The sequence below is a fragment of the Lathamus discolor genome, chromosome 5, assembly GCF_037157495.1.
Source record: "Lathamus discolor isolate bLatDis1 chromosome 5, bLatDis1.hap1, whole genome shotgun sequence".
Taxonomy (NCBI): domain Eukaryota; kingdom Metazoa; phylum Chordata; class Aves; order Psittaciformes; family Psittacidae; genus Lathamus; species Lathamus discolor.
In genome coordinates, this window is record NC_088888.1 from 124,302,580 (window position 1) to 124,320,644 (window position 18,065).

The following is an 18,065-nucleotide window of genomic DNA, read 5'->3' on the forward strand; positions in this document are numbered from 1 at the left end:
CACATGGCCAACATCAAACAGGCAGGAGAGCCAAGATCTGTCCTAGAAGAGGCTGGAAGATTTCTGCCCAGGGGCACATAGTATTGGTGTCCAGCCCATGTTTAGGTCACCAACCTGGGCAACAAGACACACGGAAGAGTATCGCAGGCTTCAGGATCCTTCAGATGAACAACACATCGCTCAAGGTCCAAATGTCACCAATCATCTCTGCAGCAGCGCTAAGTTCTGCACAGAAAACTGACAGCAATTGCCCAGTTGTTCCTTTCACCCTTGTCCTCGGCTTGTCCTGGCTCCAAATGTGGCTTTTCGTTTCCTCTACCCAAGCCTAGCGATCCACAGTAGATCTTAAAGCACTGGTTTGTAGCTCGCTCAGATTTGGGTACAGATTCAATGCAAAAGGGTCTCCATTAAGGAGCTTGCAGCAGTTCAGTTCAACCACAGCCATTTGATCGCTCAGCATCAAGTGCTACTGTACAGATTACAACCCGTATGAGTTACCCAGCTACTGCCTCTGACCTTCACTCCTAACACTGGGCAGAGACCCCTGAGGAGCCAGGAGAACCCATTTACTGACCGGTTTGTGCCCGCCTGTATTACAACATGCTTTTAATGTGTTCTCCTCCACCATCAGAGGGAGCCAGCCAAGGGCTGCCATTCCCTTTCCGCTTCCACCTTGGAGGAAAGGGAGCCAGCGCATGATAGCTCCTGCTGCAATGGAAAAAGCGCTGTTAGAGAGCCATCGTCCTCCCTTTGCTGCCAGAGATGCTGGGAGCTCCAAAACCTACCCAGTCAGCATCACCTCTGCTTCTGGCTTTGTGGTGTCTTGCAGAATGAACCTGCTTCATCACTTACTAAACAGAAAGAGCCCTGAGCAAGCAGCTCCTCCCCTCCTTAAAGCAGGGCGGACAAGAAGTTGTCCCTCTGGTCAAGGAAACATCTCCCCTTCTTCCTCTCTCTTTTAATTACTGTAATTGCCAAGGGTTTGGGGAGGGATTTTAGCCATGTTTAATCTCTCCCCTATTCCCTTCACATCTCTGAGTGCTCTGAAATTGCCAGCCAGGGAGCCCCTCTCTCCAGACTTGGAAATCTAAGCTTCCTTTTAGCACGCAGTCTGAGCATCTCAGAATGTCACAGTACAAGCATAACAGCATAACTAGTATAATGCTTGTTTCAACTGCGTCAGGCTCTGGTGGTTGAACCCAAGACACCGGGTTCTTAAACGGAGCACAATGCGTTGTGTTTCAAGGGGGTTTGTGCCTTTAGTGGCCCACGGGACACTGTCGGTTAGAGGAAGACAATGCAGCTCACGCGTTACACCCCGGTACTCCGGAGCGCTGCCGCAGGCTGGCCCCTGCGCTCAGAGCAGCCTCTGGGGACAGGGCAGGCTCTTTTGGCCCTCCTGGCAGAGCAGGGAGGCTGCTGGCTGAGCCACCGCCTGCCGCAGGGAATAGGCGGCTGCGAAATGCAGAACTGCGGCTGCTGCGCAGCTGATTCTGCTTGCGACGGAGATCGCAGCAGCAGAGTTTGACTCTGGTGACCAGGGCCACCAGGCACATAAAGGGACGTTTAACCAGCACGGTGCTTCCAGCCCGGCAGCTCACCTGCGAGATGTGCTTTCGGATGGGTCCTGCTCCTCGTTTAAGTCTGATTTTATGGAAGGCTTAGATCCCAAATGCCCTCCTTGCAGAGAATGCCGGCCATAATGCTGATCCAGCACAGGCGAAGGGGAGAGCCTGTCTGAGCAGCTCTTGCAAATCGGCGCAGACTTGCTCTCCTTAACTTGCTTTAGGGATGGCTGGGAATCACAGAACCCAGCCTGGTTTGTGTTGAAGGGACCTTAAAGCCCATCCAGCCCCAACCCCTGCCACGGGCAGGGACCCCTTCCACTGGAGCAGCTTGCTCCAAGCCCCTGTGTCCAACCTGGCCTTGAGCACTGCCAGGGATGGGGCAGCCACAGCTTCTCTGGGCACCCTGTGCCAGCGCCTCAGCACCCTCACAGGGAACAGCTTCTGTCTTATCTCCAACCTGAACTTCCCCTGTTTCAGTCTGAACCCATCACCCCTTGTCCTGTCACTGCAGTCCCTGACGAAGAGTCCCTCCCCAGCATCCTTGTAGCCCCCTTCAGACACTGGAAGCTGCTCTGAGGTCTCCACGCAGCTTCTCTTCTCCAGGCTGAGCAGCCCCAATGTTCTCAGCCTGGCTCCATACAGGAGGTGCTGCAGCCCCTGAGCATCCTCGTGGTCCCCTCTAGATAACAGCTCCACGTCCTGTTCAGCCTGCCTTGCGCCCTGGTGAGACAGCACTGGGGTGTTCTGTGCTGCCAAGAGCAGTGCAGCGGCTCCAAGGCAGCGCTCGGGTAGGACCTTCCATCAGCTGAAGCCGACACCGCCAACAGCTCTCCCCTGGCAGCAGAATTCAGTCCAGCTCCCTCAGAAGCAGTATCCTGTATCTATGCATTAAAGTAGCTGAAGGAAGGCTCTCACAACCCTACAGCCTCCAGATGTGTGCTTCTAAACACAAGTATTTCCTCACGGGCAAACTCTAACAGGTTTGGGGTTTACACACAGAGGAGCGGTTGTTACCAACACAGAGTTCTTTGAAGGATGCGCTACCCATAGGGTTCATGATTCTGTCAGTCTATAGCTCTGCTGGTAGAAGCATTCAGGTTTTAAGGCTGTTTGCTCGGGGCGGTGGATGGTCACCTCGAGGGACTGTTAACATGTCCTGTTCTAAGGTGCCAAAAACCGTATCTGCGGGCAGGTGCCCCCCATAAGTTGCCTGGATTGAAAAGTTTAAGTCATTTACTACTGAATACAGCCCAAACATAAAATACCACTGTTGGCAGGCAGCAGCAACCTGACAGCGGCCACAGCACAACGCAGCCCGGTAACGTTGCATCAGGCTGCACAAAACCTCTTCCACGCGAAGGCTGCTGCTGACTGCGCTCAGGTGCTCAGCTCAGCTCCTTGGGTGCTCTGTAACCGGGTGCAGTAGAACAGCACACGTGGGACTCCTCAGCTGGCCACCCGTGGTGCTTTAAACCAGAAGGAAGCAGATGAAGCTACACAGAGAGAGCTGAACTCAAAGCTGTTGTTATTACAGCGCTGCCAAAGCGGCCCCTCAGAACACCATCGCCTACAACGAGCCAACAGCACTGCTGCTGAGCCCATTCTGACACCTAACGCCAGCCTTCCAAGCAGTTACATGAAGTCCCAGACTCATTCTGAATCTTAACTATGGGTTACTCTAAGGTTGATGGCCTCATACAGATGTCTACAAGTCTTTTGTTATGGGTATTTCGTACCACATAGCAAGTACCACACGAAAAGAGGATGCACAAAGTGCTCCTACCTGGTTTGTCTTGACGTCTTTTGCCCCCCTGTAGTCTCTTGGCTCATTTAGCAGCCTTACATTAGCACTAATTTATCTTGCATAATGTGGTTGGGGATTACGGTGCCACTGGTGAGCAGCGTTGAGTTGGGAGAGACAGAAAGTCCTTGTTGACAATTCCTGTGCAGAGGCAGCATTGAATATTCCATGAGTACTGGGCTGAAAGGCAAAAGCAGACAAGGAAGAAGTTTTTACAGCAACACATGGAATCTGCTCATTGATAATAGCTAAATATGCTTCCAGGAAGCAAAAGGTGAAGAAGTCAGGAGGCTCTAGATGCCGATACTCACTGCTCTGAAAGCAGCACAAGGTTTCAGCGCAATTATTCAGGTGCGATTTGGGTTTAATTCTCAGCAAATGCCAAGAATCAGATTCTCATTCGCACAATGAAGTTCCAAGCAGCCCTGAGTCCTGCCAGGGAGAGGAAGGTTGGGTTGGCCCAACAGCTGCCGTCCAAGTGTTAATTCCTTGGTTCCTCTAAATGAAGAGCGCGACTCACTCACACGGACTGTGTGATCCTGAAGGCACCAAACCAGTCCAGGCTCCTGGCCTGGATCGCCTGTTCCTGAGACGTTTAAACGCTGTTCAGTGGCTTAGTCCTGATTTAACTCTGATAACGACTTTGCTAACGGCCTGTCTCAAAGGTTTCCACTGTTCTCATCAGCTCCTTGGACACTGGTTAGCTGAAGGCTCCACCACCTCATCAAATGACAGGACAAGGGGTAACGGGTTCAAACAGAAACAGGGGAAGTTTAGATTGGATCTAAGGAGGAAATTCTTTCCTGTGAGGGTGCTGAGGCACTGGAATGGGTTGCCCAGGGAGGCTGTGAGTGCTCCATCACTGGCAGTGTTCAAGGCCAGGTTGGATGAAGCCTTGGGTGGGATGGTTTAGTGTGAGGTGTCCCTGCCCATGGCAGGGGGTTGGAACTGGATGATCTTAAGGTCCTTTCCCTCCCTGACTAGTCTATGATGTATGATTCTATGAAATACAGCCCATTCCAACAGTAACCATTCCATGAGTGTATCTTGGTGGCTCTTCCCAGAATCCCTGCATCACCTCTCTGTGACCCCTCCGAGAGATTCTCCTCTTCATCTCCCACTCCTTCTCTTTGTGCCACCCGTAAGGACACCTCTGATCGCACCAACGACACCTCAGTAACATGCAGTTACCAGTGCCTTTCCCACCCTTCCTATCGTTTGATCCAGGGCTCCTTTTCAATAGAAACCAATTGGAAGCCATTAAGTACTTAAAGTTGCAAAAGGAAATAGTTCTCTGTTGCAAAACAGTCGCCCAGCTCGCTCAGTCACTTCAAGGGTGAACTGTACTTTTATTACCGTGATAAGCACAGTAGAACCGATACTGAAATATGCAGTTAATGGTTAAAAAGAGAAATGCTCTCCACTGAAAGCAAACAGTCTTTTCTGATAAGACAGGAGAAGCCTCACGTGTGCTGTGACTTGAAGTCATGGACAACAAATTAACTTCGCTTCCACCGCATCAGTTCCTTGTCTCAGAACACTCAGCTGATGAAGAGCCAACACAAATCCACGCTGTCAAGTGTCCAACAGCACGCATCAAAGTCCTGGTCAGCCTTACTGCTGGGGCTGCAGGGCTGGCCCTTGCGCTGGGCTCTGTGTCAGCCTGCATGCAAACACACCAGCCTTTCACCTCGAAGTCTCATCCAGCTCTCGGAGAAGTCATCTCACCATGGACTTGGATGGAAGAGGAGGATCAGCTGCTTGAGAAGCTTCTGCTCTGATTTTATTCTACATCCCAGCTCTACTTAGAAATAGACATCTTTCACGAACAGATGCCGCACACAAGGAGTTGTGGTCAATGGCTCCATGTCCGGCTGGAGACCAGTAACGAGTGGTGCCCTTCAGGGATCGGTGTTGGGACCGGTCTTGTTTAACATCTTCGTCGCTGACATGGACAGTGGGATTGAGTGCGCCCTCAGCAAGTTTGCCGATGACACCAAGCTGTGTGGTCCGGTTGATACGCTGGAGGGAAGGGATGCCATCCAGAGGGACCTTGACACGCTTGTGAGGTGGGCTGATGCCAACCTTATGAAGTTCAACCACGACAAGTGCAGGGTCCTACACCTGGGTCGGAGCAATCCCAGGCACAGCTACAGGTTGGGCAGAGAAGAGATTCAGAGCGGCCCTGCAGAGAAGGACTTGGGGGTGCTGGTCGATGAGAAAATGAACATGAGCCGGCTGCAGTGTGCGCTCGCAGCCCAGAAACCAACCGGATCCTGGGCTGCATCAAAAGGAGCGTGACCAGCAGGGCGAAGGAGGTGATCCTGCCCCTCTGCTCTGCTCTTGTGAGACCTCACCTGGAGCATTGTGTGCAGTTCTGGTGTCCTCAACATAAAAAGGACATGGAACTGCTGGAACAAGTCCAGAGGAGGCCACGAGGATGATCAGGGGCTGGAGCACCTCCCGTATGAAGACAGGCTGAGGAAGTTGGGGCTGTTCAGCCTGGAGAAGAGAAGCTGCGTGGAGACCTCAGAGCAGCCTTCCAGTACCTGAAGGGGGCCTATAGGGATGCTGGGGAGGGACTCTTCGTCAGGGACTGCAGTGACAGGACAAGGGGTAACGGGTTCAAACTGAAACAGGGGAAGTTTAGATTGGATCTAAGGAGGAAATTCTTTCCTGTGAGGGTGGTGAGGCACTGGAATGGGTTGCCCAGGGGGGTTGTGAGTGCTCCATCCCTGGCAGTGTTCAAGGCCAGGTTGGACGGAGCCTTGGGTGGGATGGTTTAGTGTGAGGTGTCCCTGCCCATGGCAGGGGGTTGGAACTGGATGATCTTGAGGTCCTTTCCAGCCCTGACTATTCTATGATTCTACGATTTTACAGGACTGGACAAAGACCACAGCTTTTCCTTTGGTGGCCTGACACAAACCAACCTGCTCTTGCAGCCAGCTCTGCCATGCAATCCCTTTTATGTGTTCACTAACTCCGCCTTAATAATAATTCAGGTTTTGCCCTTCGCCCCTAGTCTTGGTGTGACAAAGCCCCACTGCTCAGGAAGTCAAAATCCACCCTATGTTCAGACTGATCCATTTCGTGGGCCAATAGAGCCCCCATCGTTCTGACTCAAGTGTTATCCTTTAGCTAAACCTGGTTATTCTTCCTGCTGTGACCCCGCGTGCTGCCCCATCACATCAGCAGAAATAGCAATGACTTTCTCTGATGCTTTTCTTTCTTGTTTGAATGGGTTTGTAAAAAGATAGGTTCTCCTGTCCCAAACACGGACATCTCCTATCCCAAATCTCATAGAATCATAGAGTAGTTAGGGTTGGAAAGGAAATATGGCTCTATCCTATGGATTATCAGACTCACCCCCAATGGATCCTGCTCCAGTTTAACTGCTTGAACATCTTGTACATTCCCAACTGTCAGAGTGCAGACGGTGCAACATCAACACCTCTCTCTGTGCTGGCAAGACCCCATCCAGTGCTCCATAGGAGTGGGCATTGCTATTGGCACAGTCTTTCAGGTCATTCAGCTCTTTCTGTTCATCCTGACGCTCTCTCTGAATTAAGTCTCCTAAATAATCACATTTTTGCTTCTTCCCACTGTTAATATTGAACGCACGCAGGCACATGTGTGTGCATGAGTCCAGTGAGACTGAATCCCTGCAAGAGAGGCATTGAGGGGCTGGAGCGGGGCCAGAGAAGGGAATGGAGCTGGTGCAGGGCCTGGAGCCCAAGTGTGATGGAGAACGGCTGAGGGACCTGGGGGGTTCAGATGGAGAAGAGAAGGCTCAGGGGGGACCTGATGGCTCCCTACAAGTGCCTGACAGGAGGATGGAGCCAGGAGGGGCTGGGCTCTGCTCCCAAGGAACGAGGGATGGGACAAGAGGAACCGGCCTCAAGCTGCCCCAGGGCAGGTTTAGATGGAGCTGAGGAACAATTCCTGCCCCAGAGGGTGCTCAGGCATTGGAACAGGCTGCCCAGGGCAGGGCTGCAGGCACCGGCCCTGCAAGGGTTCACAGCCCATGGAGACGAGGCCTCAGTGCCATGGGGCAGTGGTGGCCTTGGCAGTGCTGAGAGCGGTTGGACTGGATGGGCTTAAAGGGCTTTTCCAGCCTTGTTGGTGCTGTGACTCCGATGAGCTCTGCAGGTCCCTCCACACGCTCACTGTCTCTGCCCATCAGGTTTTCATCCACTTTCCAGGTGGTTTTCATCCACAACCAGGGCCCATCTCTCCAGTTTCACTCGTACATTCCCACGTTGCACTGGAATTACTGCACCAGTCGCTTGTAAATCACTTGCTTTGCACTGGCGCGTTTTTCCCATCTAGAAAATCAGGTACATCAACAAACTCATTAGGAAAGCCGTGTTACCTGTTCTTCTTTCTCCATTAGTTCCAGAGCCCCAAACGAAGTAGTGATGAAATCTTGTCACTGGGTGGAATTATTTCATTACATGAGAAATCTGGTTTAGAGGTGGACTTCCAAGACGAGGTTTTGACCGGAATTCAGAGTTTCACAGCAGGAATTCTGCACTTCTGCTACAGGCACAAACCTTTTCTGCCGTGCGTGGTTTTGAGGGCCAGCCCTTGGACCCTCGATGCTCAGCATCCATCAACAATTTCCACATCATCCGTATCCCTCGGGCTGCTAAACCGCACGTACTCCGGCTTCTGCACATCTTGCATGTGCCAGATCCGACGGGGATCAGACGGATGTGTGATGCATATTCAAGGATGTGAATTCACACCCTTGTAATCTTCCTCCTGGGAGTATTTTTAGCTTTTCCTCCTCGTTTTGCTCATCTGCAGTTGAACTGGAGGCTGGATGAGGCGGAGCAGGAAGTTAGGAATGGAGCTGTGTGGAAAGGGGAGGTAAGAGAGGGGTTACCTGCGTTACCTTCACCGGGGAAGAAGATGCCCTGGGAGAAGCTGACCTTGAGGTTTGCAGTCAGTTGTTGTGCATGGCTCTGCCTCTGCCCTCACCAGCCCTGGACACACACACAAGTCTCCACAGAGGTTTGTGGCAGGGGAGAACGTGGCAATAACGGTGGCCATGCACTTCCAGAGACCACCGAGGGGAAGCTTCTCCCTGGATGAGGTTACCGGATGTGTGGTTGGACCCCAAGGTCCTGCTCGCAGGCTGGAGAACACGGTCCTGCTTCATTGACCCCCTTGTGCTCCATAGGAAATCACCGGGATTCAGTGATGACTTCTGCGGAGGGCAGGGTTAAGGAACTGGAAAAGCCTGGCCCACAGTCTCTTCTCATTGATCTTCCAGCAGATGTTTCTGGCCCGGTGCTCATCTCCCTGCTGCTAAGGAGGAGTTTGAGCACGGAGCGAGCTCATTCCGCAGCAGTACATGACCACAGGAGAAGGCAAAAGAGACAAATGCCTTTACGGCGACTCCGAGCCCCCAGGGCTACCACTTACGTTCTCCCTCTCCAGCATCCTTAACCACGACAAGTGCAAGGTCCGACACCTGGGTCGGAGCAATCCCAGGCACAGCTGCAGGTTGGGCAACGAAGAGATTCAGAGCAGCCCTGCAGAGAAGGACTTGGGGGTGCTGGTCGATGAGAAAATGAACATGAGCCGGCTGCAGTGTGCGCTCGCAGCCCAGAAACCAACCGGATCCTGGGCTGCATCCAAAGGAGCGTGACCAGCAGGGCGAAGGAGGTGATCCTGCCCCTCTGCTCTGCTCTTGTGAGACCTCACCTGGAGCATTGTGTGCAGTTCTGGTGTCCTCAACATAAAAAGGACATGGAACTGCTGGAACAAGTCCAGAGGAGGCCACGAGGATGATCAGGGACTGGAGCACCTCCCGTATGAAGACAGGCTGAGGAAGCTGGGGCTGTTCAGCCTGGAGAAGAGAAGCTGTGTGGGGACCTCAGAGCAGCTTCCAGTACCTGAAGGGGGCCTATAGGGATGCTGGGGAGGGACTCTTCATCAGGGACTGCAGTGACAGGACAAGGGGTAATGGGTTCAAACTGAAACAGGGGAAGTTTAGATTGGATCTAAGGAGGAAATTCTTTCCTGTGAGGGTGGTGAGGCACTGGAATGGGTTGCCCAGGGAGGTTGTGAGTGCTCCATCCCTGGCGGTGTTCAAGGCCAGGTTGGATGAAGCCTTGGGTGGGATGGTTTAGTGTGAGGTGTCCCTGCCCATGGCAGGGGGGTTGGAACTGGATGATCTTGAGGTCCTTTCCAACCCTGACTATTCTGTGATTCTATGATCCTTCACTGGGCCCATGTTTGGAAAGCCCAGACACAAGAGAATCTCCAGAGGCTCCGGGGTTTGCCTCCAGACACCATTTGACAGCTCTGGGTTTGAACAGGCCCCAGTTTCCATTACAAAGTTAAATCCCCTCCCAAAATACCACCATTAGAAGAGGTGGGCAAGACCTCAGCTGGCCAGAACAGAGCCAATTCTGCAAGAGCCAGACTGCCTTGGAGTCAATAAAATTCATCTACTATAATATAGCCCTGAGCACCTTCAGCTACACTTGGTGTAGTGCGGTAGAACACTGGAAAAGGCGGAATTCCTGCACTTTCAAGCAGAGATTTTCCTAGCCAAACTTCCCCAAAGGAGTTTCGATTGGTGGGAAGCAATTCGCGCTATTGACATCGCTACTCCTGCCAGGAGAGGGGAAACCTGTGGTACTTAGACAAACACTTAAAAGGTCTTATGAAAACCTCATTTGTGGAAGACAGGAGGGAGGAAGGAGCTTAGCCTTTAATCCTGTAATGAGGGACTCGCTAATGAAGCAGAAATGCCTTTAGAAGGCTTTCCCAGGAGCACCTTGCTTCGGAAGATGCATTTGTACAATGTCCCCAGCTTTAGGCCTTGGAAGCTCTGTTTGTCCGGTGTGTGAGCGACCAAACGACCAGCCAACAACCATCCCTGGCAGTGCTCAAGGCCAGGCTGGACACAGGGGCTTGGAGCAAGCTGCTCCAGTGGAAGGGGTCCCTGTTCATGGCAGGGATTGGGGCTGGAGGAGCTTTAAGGTCCCTTCAACCCGAACCAGTCTGGGGTTCTATTAAGTAGCTGGTTTGATAGGGGAAGCCCCTTTGATAAAGTGATCTCTGCGTTGCAAGCCACCCCTCTCAGAACCCAGGGCCTCTCCAACAAGAGGGGCAGCCCTGAACTGGGAAGCACTCACTCTCCCCACGGTGACACGACTCCGCTTCGCTTCACACCCACCCGCAGGCAGTGGGAAACCCCAGCAGCCCAGTTTGCTCCTGGGGGCTTAAAGCTGGGACCCTGCACTGGGAAGAGCGCTTAAAGCGATGGAGCGCTCGGCACAGGCTTCGTGCTTGGCTGGGAGGAAGCAGTTGAACAGTGAGGCTGCTGCTACTGCAGAGGGTGAAGGAACACATACAGGTAAGTGGCCTTGATGGGTTCTGTTTCCTTCAGAAGCTAGGGATGGAATCCAGGATAACACCCGTTTCTTGGTCTTACATTTGCTGAGCTGTTTGACCTCGCCACTTGCAGTTCCGCATGTTGGTTACCTGCAAAACCACTGCAAGAAGTCAGCGAGGTTCCTTCCAGCACCTCCATCACCATCAGGTTGGTTTGACACTTCTCAAGTAGGATTTGTGTGCTCACAACCTTGGAGAAGCAACCTGTAAAGAGTATTTCGTCCATAATTAAAGTTTACATCAAAGGATGCCCTGCCACTGATTCAGCTCTGAGCAGAAAGGAGTCAAAAAGGAAGAATATGATCACCAGTGCAATGCTTCTACAGCCAGACCTATGTAAGAATGGCATCACGCATGACACACACCCCTCCATTTACATTACCCTTTGGAGGCTACTCCCCTTGTGAGTGGACGGCCGAGGTCCCAGCTTCCTTCCGAATCCTCATTTAGTCCTGAGAAACCATAGAATCCTAGAACAGTCAGGGTTGGAAAGGACCTCAAGATCATCCAGTTCCACCCCCCCTGCCATGGGCAGGGACACCTCACACTAAACCATCCCACCCAAGGCTTCATCCAACCTGGCCTTGAACACTGCCAGGGATGGAGCACTCACAGCGTCCCTGGGCAACCCATTCCAGTGCCTCACCACCCTCACAGGAAAGAATTTCCTCCTTAGATCCAATCTAAACTTCCCCTGTTTCCGTTTGAACCCATTACCCCTTGTCCTGTCACTGCAGTCCCTGATGAAGAGTCCCTCCCCAGCGTCCCTATGGGCCCCCTTCAGACACTGGAAGGCTGCTCTGAGGTCTCCACGCAGCCTTCTCTTCTCCAGGCTGAACAGCCCCAGCTTCCTCAGCCTGTCTTCATATGGGAGGTGCTCCAGTCCCTGATCATCCTCGTGGCCTCCTCTGGACTTGTTCCAGCAGTTCCATGTCCTTTTTATGTGTATCAACCGGACCACGCAGCTTGGTGTCATCGGCAAGCTTGCTGAGGGCGCACTCAGTCCCACTGTCCATGCCAGCAACGAAGATGTTAAACAAGACCGGTCCCAACACCGATCCCTGAGGGACACCACTCCCTACTGGTCTCCAGCCGGACATGGAGCCATTGACCACAACTCTTTGTGTGCGGCCGTCCAGCCAGTTCTTTATCCACCGAGTGGTCCATCCATCAAATTGATATCTCTCCAATTTAGAGAGAAGGATGTCGTGTGGGACAGTGTCAAACGCTTTGCACAAGTCCAGGTAGATGACGTCAACTGCTTTACCCGTGTCCATCAGTTCCGTAGCCCCATCATAGAAGGCCACCAAATTGGTCAGGCAGGATTTCCCCTTAGCGAAGCCATGCTGGCTGTCACCAAGCACCTTGTTGTTCTTCATGTGCCTTAGCATGCTGTCCAGGAGATGGAAGGAGGAGGCAATAAGGATAAATTCAAGAGAAAAAGGGGACCTCAGTTTCATTAACAGCTCACCCGCAGAGCCCTGCTTACCTCCCTATAGACAAGGCCACAGGTCTGGTTTTCCCTGTGCATTTCGTTCCACCCTTTATAGAACGTACGAGCACATGTAAGGGGTACGGGAGGGTTTGGGGTTTAAACCTACAGCCAGCAAACGGCCCTGGCCGTGCCGCCGGAGTCCCTCACCTGCTGACGCGTGGATGCGAGGTCTCGTGCAGGTCTGTCACCACAATCGCAGCGGAACTGGTGCCAGCGGGAGCACTGCGGACGGCAGCCCTGTGGGGAGGAAGCTGGGTCCTCTGCCCTAAGCCAATTGCCTCTGACAGGATTGTGGGGTGGCTTCAGAGGGGGATTTAGCGGGGGCCTCAGAGGCGGCGAGGGAGGGATAACGAAGTTTACGGATCCTGCTAACAGTGTTTACTGCAGAGTGGGGTCGAAATAAGACTGCTTGATGCCATTTCGTTTTCTTGGATTAAACTTACTTAACTCTGACCTTAAGGCTCTGAGACCCAGCGGCCCCCATCCTGTGCATCCATGGCTTGACGTTTTGAACACGAAAATGGTCTCCATAATGAAAGAGCAGAGCAAGCTGAACAGACGGAAGCCCATCGATGCCTATAGGAAAGAGAAGCCACAGCCTGTACGGAAAAGCTTTCAGGTCGAAGGAAACCAGTTCGGCTTCCCTCCTTTTGGCTGGCTGCAAAGCCTGCCTCCTTCGTTTGGAGCTCTGGTTAGTGAAGACTTCTGCGGTTTGCCATTACAACTTACCCTTCTCCGGATGTATCCTTCATAGCCTCCCCCTGCAAGAGCACACGAGGGGGATCGGATACGCTGACCCCAAAGCTCCTTTGCCCCCGTGTTTTCTGTAAGAGTCATGCAAAGACAAAGACTGGATTAAACACACCTGGGTGGGGAAGGGGTTTTGAAGCAGAGAGTACATTGGGATTGCTGAGTGCTGCCCCAGCTCTGCCTCTGCCTTGTGTGTTTATTAGGCCAGACAGGCACTTTCTCCTTCCTGCATGCCTGGGTAATGCCGTCCCCAGTGGTGTTACGCTGTCAGGAAGCATCACCCCCGGTACCCAACGGAGTGTGGCTGTTACTGCTGAGAGCGACCGTGACTACAGCCCCCACAGGAGCCTAAGCCATTAATGATCACTATCAGCTGAACCAGAAGAGCTGGAGGAGAGGAACGAGGAGGAAGAGGGGAAACACGAGGCTGTTCCTGGATGAGCACTGCACAGGGAGCTGCGGCAACGGGGAAAGGCTGAAATAAAGCGGAAAGGCAAATCCCAGAGGAAAGGTACAAAGGGTTCTGGGAGTGAGGAGGCTGTAAAACTCCAGCTGACCGCAGAGTCCAGGGAGCTAAGAAGGGCTGTGCAGAAGGGGGTGTCTTGGAGCTAGCCGTCAGGATAGGACAGCTCAAATCTGAAGCAAGAAAGGGCTGGAAAAAACGGAACGGCAGCAGCTCGGTGTGGAAAAGCCAGTGGAAAATCCTTAACTTCCCACCGCGGCTGCTGGGGAGGCGCAGCGCAGCACCGGATTTCAAAGGGCATCTAAAAGTGCTTAAGGTGCTTCCATTTTCAAAGCAGCTCCCCGTGAGCCATTGGGCTGTCAATATCATCCAGCAAACACATAAATCCTGCGCGAAGGGAAACGGCGACCGGGAAACAGAGACCTGAAATCCCACCTTGGAGGGAGGGCAAACGGCTCAGTCACAGGCAGATGGATGGCAGCTCCGTGCGCAAAGCATGAAAAAGGGGTGGTTGAGGCAAACTGAGTGTGAAGTGTGGAGCACGGAACTGGAAGGAGCTCTCACTGAGACAAGCGTTCTAGGTAACAACTGTGAATACAGAAGCATAACCAGGCAGCCCAGGACCATTGAGCAGCAAGTACCACATGTACTCATGCAGGCAAAATCATAGAATCATAGAATAGTCAGGGTTAGAAAGGACCTCAAGATCATCCAGTTCCAACCCCCTGCCATGGGCAGGGACACCTCACACTAAACCATCCCACCCAAGGCTTCATCCAGCCTGGCCTTGAACACTGCCAGGGATGGAGCACTCACAACCTCCCTGGGCAACCCATTCCAGTGCCTCACCACCCTCACAGGAAAGAATTTCCTCCTTAGATCCAATCTAAACTGCCCCTGTTTCAGTTTTAACCCATTACCCCTTGTCCTGTCACTGCAGTCCCTGATGAAGAGTCCCTCCCCAGCATCCCTATAGGCCCCCTTCAGGTACTGGAAGCTGCTCTGAGGTCTCCACGCAGCTTCTCTTCTCCAGGCTGAGCAGCCCCAACTTCCTCAGCCTGTCTTCATACGGGAGGTGCTCCAGCCCCTGATCATCCTCGTGGCCTCCTCTGGACTTGTTCCAACAGTTCCATGTCCTTTTTACGTTGAGGACACCAGAACCGCACACAGTGCTCCTATGGGTACCAGTGCCAAGAAAGAGGTGAAGATGCCTTCAACTGGGTTTCTAATAGCAGGGAGATTTCTTTCTCTGAGTACTTGTTTCAATTGCCTTAGTTTAGTGGTTGCTTCAGGTTACTTCGGGTCCTTCTCTCAAGTGTTTTTCCCATAGCCGCAGCTCTTTGATTTGTGGTTGTTCTGTTTGCTCTCTGGATTCAAGCATCCTTTTAAAATTCAGAGGGCACTTTCCCTTGCTGCTCCTATTAGAAGCATCAGGGGTTTGATGCTAAATAACATAAAGCTGGTATCTCACCTATTTCAGTGAATACGAGCATCTAAGGCTAATTCTGCCTCCTGTATTGCAGTAGCCAAAGAGAGAAAAGCCCATTTCTTCTCTTGTGCTCTGCAGTGACAGCAGCCATGGTAATACCTGACTCCCAAGGCTCCTCAGAACTGGGAATTCGGCAGCGTGCTCAGCCAAACGGCCCTGCGTCTGTAAACTGCTTCCTTTAGACCCCTCCAAAGCCTTACCCTAGGGGCTTACTACAAAGCCGAATAACACAGGCAGGCCTTTCCCCTAGGACTGGATTTCTATGGTGATTTGCTCCAAGGCTGTTTGGAGCATATGAAATGATGTTAATTATCACAGCCATGTCACACCCACCACAGCTTTTAGTGTCTCCATCCCCCCCAGGCAGCTTTTAGAGCAGAAGCCCCATGGCTTTCAGAGAAAGGGGAAGAGGACACTAAAAGAACATCGCACCTCTCCCCTGCGGTTTCGTTCCCTGCGTTTCAGGAATGCTGCCCACAAAGTCCAAAGGCAAGCACCGAGTGAGGAGTGCTACCCAGAGGTAACAGCGGCTGCTCAGCAGAGCTGCCACATAGGAAGCCGCTTTGCTACTGGGCTTCGTGCTCTCCCTGTCTCATTGATTTCTTGCTATCAGGGTAAAAGGATGGCATGTGCATGACAGAAGGGCTGGCTGGGCTGCGAGGAGGGAGAGCGCATCACCTACAAACAGAAGGCGATGGGTTTTCTGTCTACAGCAGCATTCTTCCCATCCTCTTTAACCCAACGCTGTCTCTGAGCAGCAGCACTGAAGTGATGAACCAGGTTTGCATCAGACGCTGAAATAGCTCTTGGTGCTCAGCTGTACCACAAAGAGATGCAAAGGAGTCGCTGCAACCCCCCTTACACGTGTACATAAACCCCCCTGCCCATTCGCTGCAGTACGAGGCAGTGTAAGAAGCAGAACAAGCACTTTATCATTAGGATCTGCCCCTTCTGGGCAGCATTTCTCTTAAGCACAACTGTCACCTCGGCACCTTCAGAGCAAGCCAGTTCATTCGGAACATACCTTGACCAAACCCCGGGTGTCAGAAGGCGTGGAGGAGCGCTTCTGCCTCTTCTTGTTCTTTCCTTCCCCGGGTAGGGCAGGATTCGCGCTGCAGGGCAGCTCCGGAGCGTGCATTTCCTGCCACCCAGAGTGGGTGTCGTGGCTACACCAGAACACAACCGCTCTGTCGTACACGGTGATGTCTACGTGTACTTGTGAAGTGCAGAGCAGTAACACTGCTCGCCAGGATCAGCCCCATAAAACTCAACTATTACTGCACAGGGCACAGACTGGATGCATAAAGAGAAGCTGGAAGCGCACCCATGCTCTTCTGGCTATTTACATAGAGGTGATGCTTCACCAACACGTCTTGCATGTGCACTGACACCCTTCTCCATCCATTAAGTACAAACACGCAATGGTTTGCTCAAGTTCCTGCATACGGAGGGACCATGCTCCATTTCTAACCTGCACCTGGGTGCCGAGCAAGCTTCGCCACCCCAAGTTTAAGTGTTGCAGAGGTGTAAAGATCCATTTTTACAGCTGAAATGGCATCTAAACCAAACTGTGACCCTCTCGGTGCCTTGGTTTCCACACACCTGGCAAATCACACTTCCCACCTTTGGTAAAGTAATCCCGGGACTGGAAGCTGAAAGGCACTAAGTATTCCTTACTCATCTGGGCAGGAAAGCTTTGGGAAGGCATTTACCACAACACACTGGGTGCTCATCTGGATCCAGCAACCTTGGGGAGCTAAGAGGCTAGAGGAATCGAGAATGTGTGTCTCAGTTTGAAAGCTGGCAGCTTCAGGCTTGGCTAAGTGCCATGATACCTCCGCAAGACCAAAGGTAGAAAATGGGTCCTTCAGCAGCAGTGCTGATTTGCACAGTTCTGGATACATGAAACAGCAGAATACAAGCATTCAGTGGGTTTAATGGCCTTTGGTTCAGACCACAGCGTTACAAACGTTAGTGTCGTATCTTGGAACCAAGAGAAACCACAATCTCTGCGCCTACAACTCAGTTTAAAACAACAGAAATAGTTTCTTCCTTCTCACAGGCACGTTACTGACTGCTGGATTATACTGTCTGCATAATGAATTTAAGCAATCAGCATTATGGCATTCAGGCTATGGCTTAACTGTGATAAATGGTGCCTAAACCCCATTCATCTTGCTATATCAGTCATTCTCTGGTGTACACATTACTATTTAGTCATCATTTTGTTTTAAAGGTGTCAGCAAGCTTGGCTAACTGCGCACTCTTTCCCCTCCGAGTTACAGAGAGGGTCATTAGTTAGTTTTAACTTGGTCTGCACATTTTTTGTCTGCCTGTTTCCTGCCTGCAGACATGGTGAGCTCTGATAAGGGACGTTCCTGCTGCAGCTCCTCTCTTAGCTGGAGATACACATCACAATTCGCGTGTGCTTTCCTATCTGGTGCTTTCTCCTCGCGGGCAGACTGAACCGCTCAGCAGTGCACCAGTTGCACAGCTCAGCAGTACGTGCCATAGGAATTGTATGAGGTTAGCTGCTTTAAACAGGGGGGAAATGCAAATTATCAGCAACAGGTACACAGAACTCAGTCTCCAATGTCCCCATCTGTGGTCTGCCCAGAGCACCAAGATGCTGCCACCCAAACAGATGATTCTCTTAACAGCTGATCTACTATTTTGATCTCTTCAAATGCTTCAAACGTACGTCCTGAGCTTTTCAATAGAACCCAGCCTGGTTTGGGTTGGAAGGGACCTTAAAGCTCCTCCAGCTCCAACCCCTGCCACGGGCAGGGACCCCTTCCACTGGAGCAGCTTGCTCCAAGCCCCTGTGTCCAACCTGGCCTTGAGCACTGCCAGGGATGGGGCAGCCACAGCTTCTCTGGGCACCCTGTGCCAGCGCCTCAGCACCCTCACAGGGAAGAGCTTCTGCCTAAGAGCTCAGCTCAGTCTCCCCTCGGGCAGGTTCAAGCCATTCCCCTTGGCCTGTCCCTACAGGCCCTTGTCCAAAGCCCCTCCCCAGGTCTCCTGCAGCCCCTTTAGGTGCTGGAGGAGCTTTTGTTCCTGAATGCCTTCTCAAGCTCAAGAACACC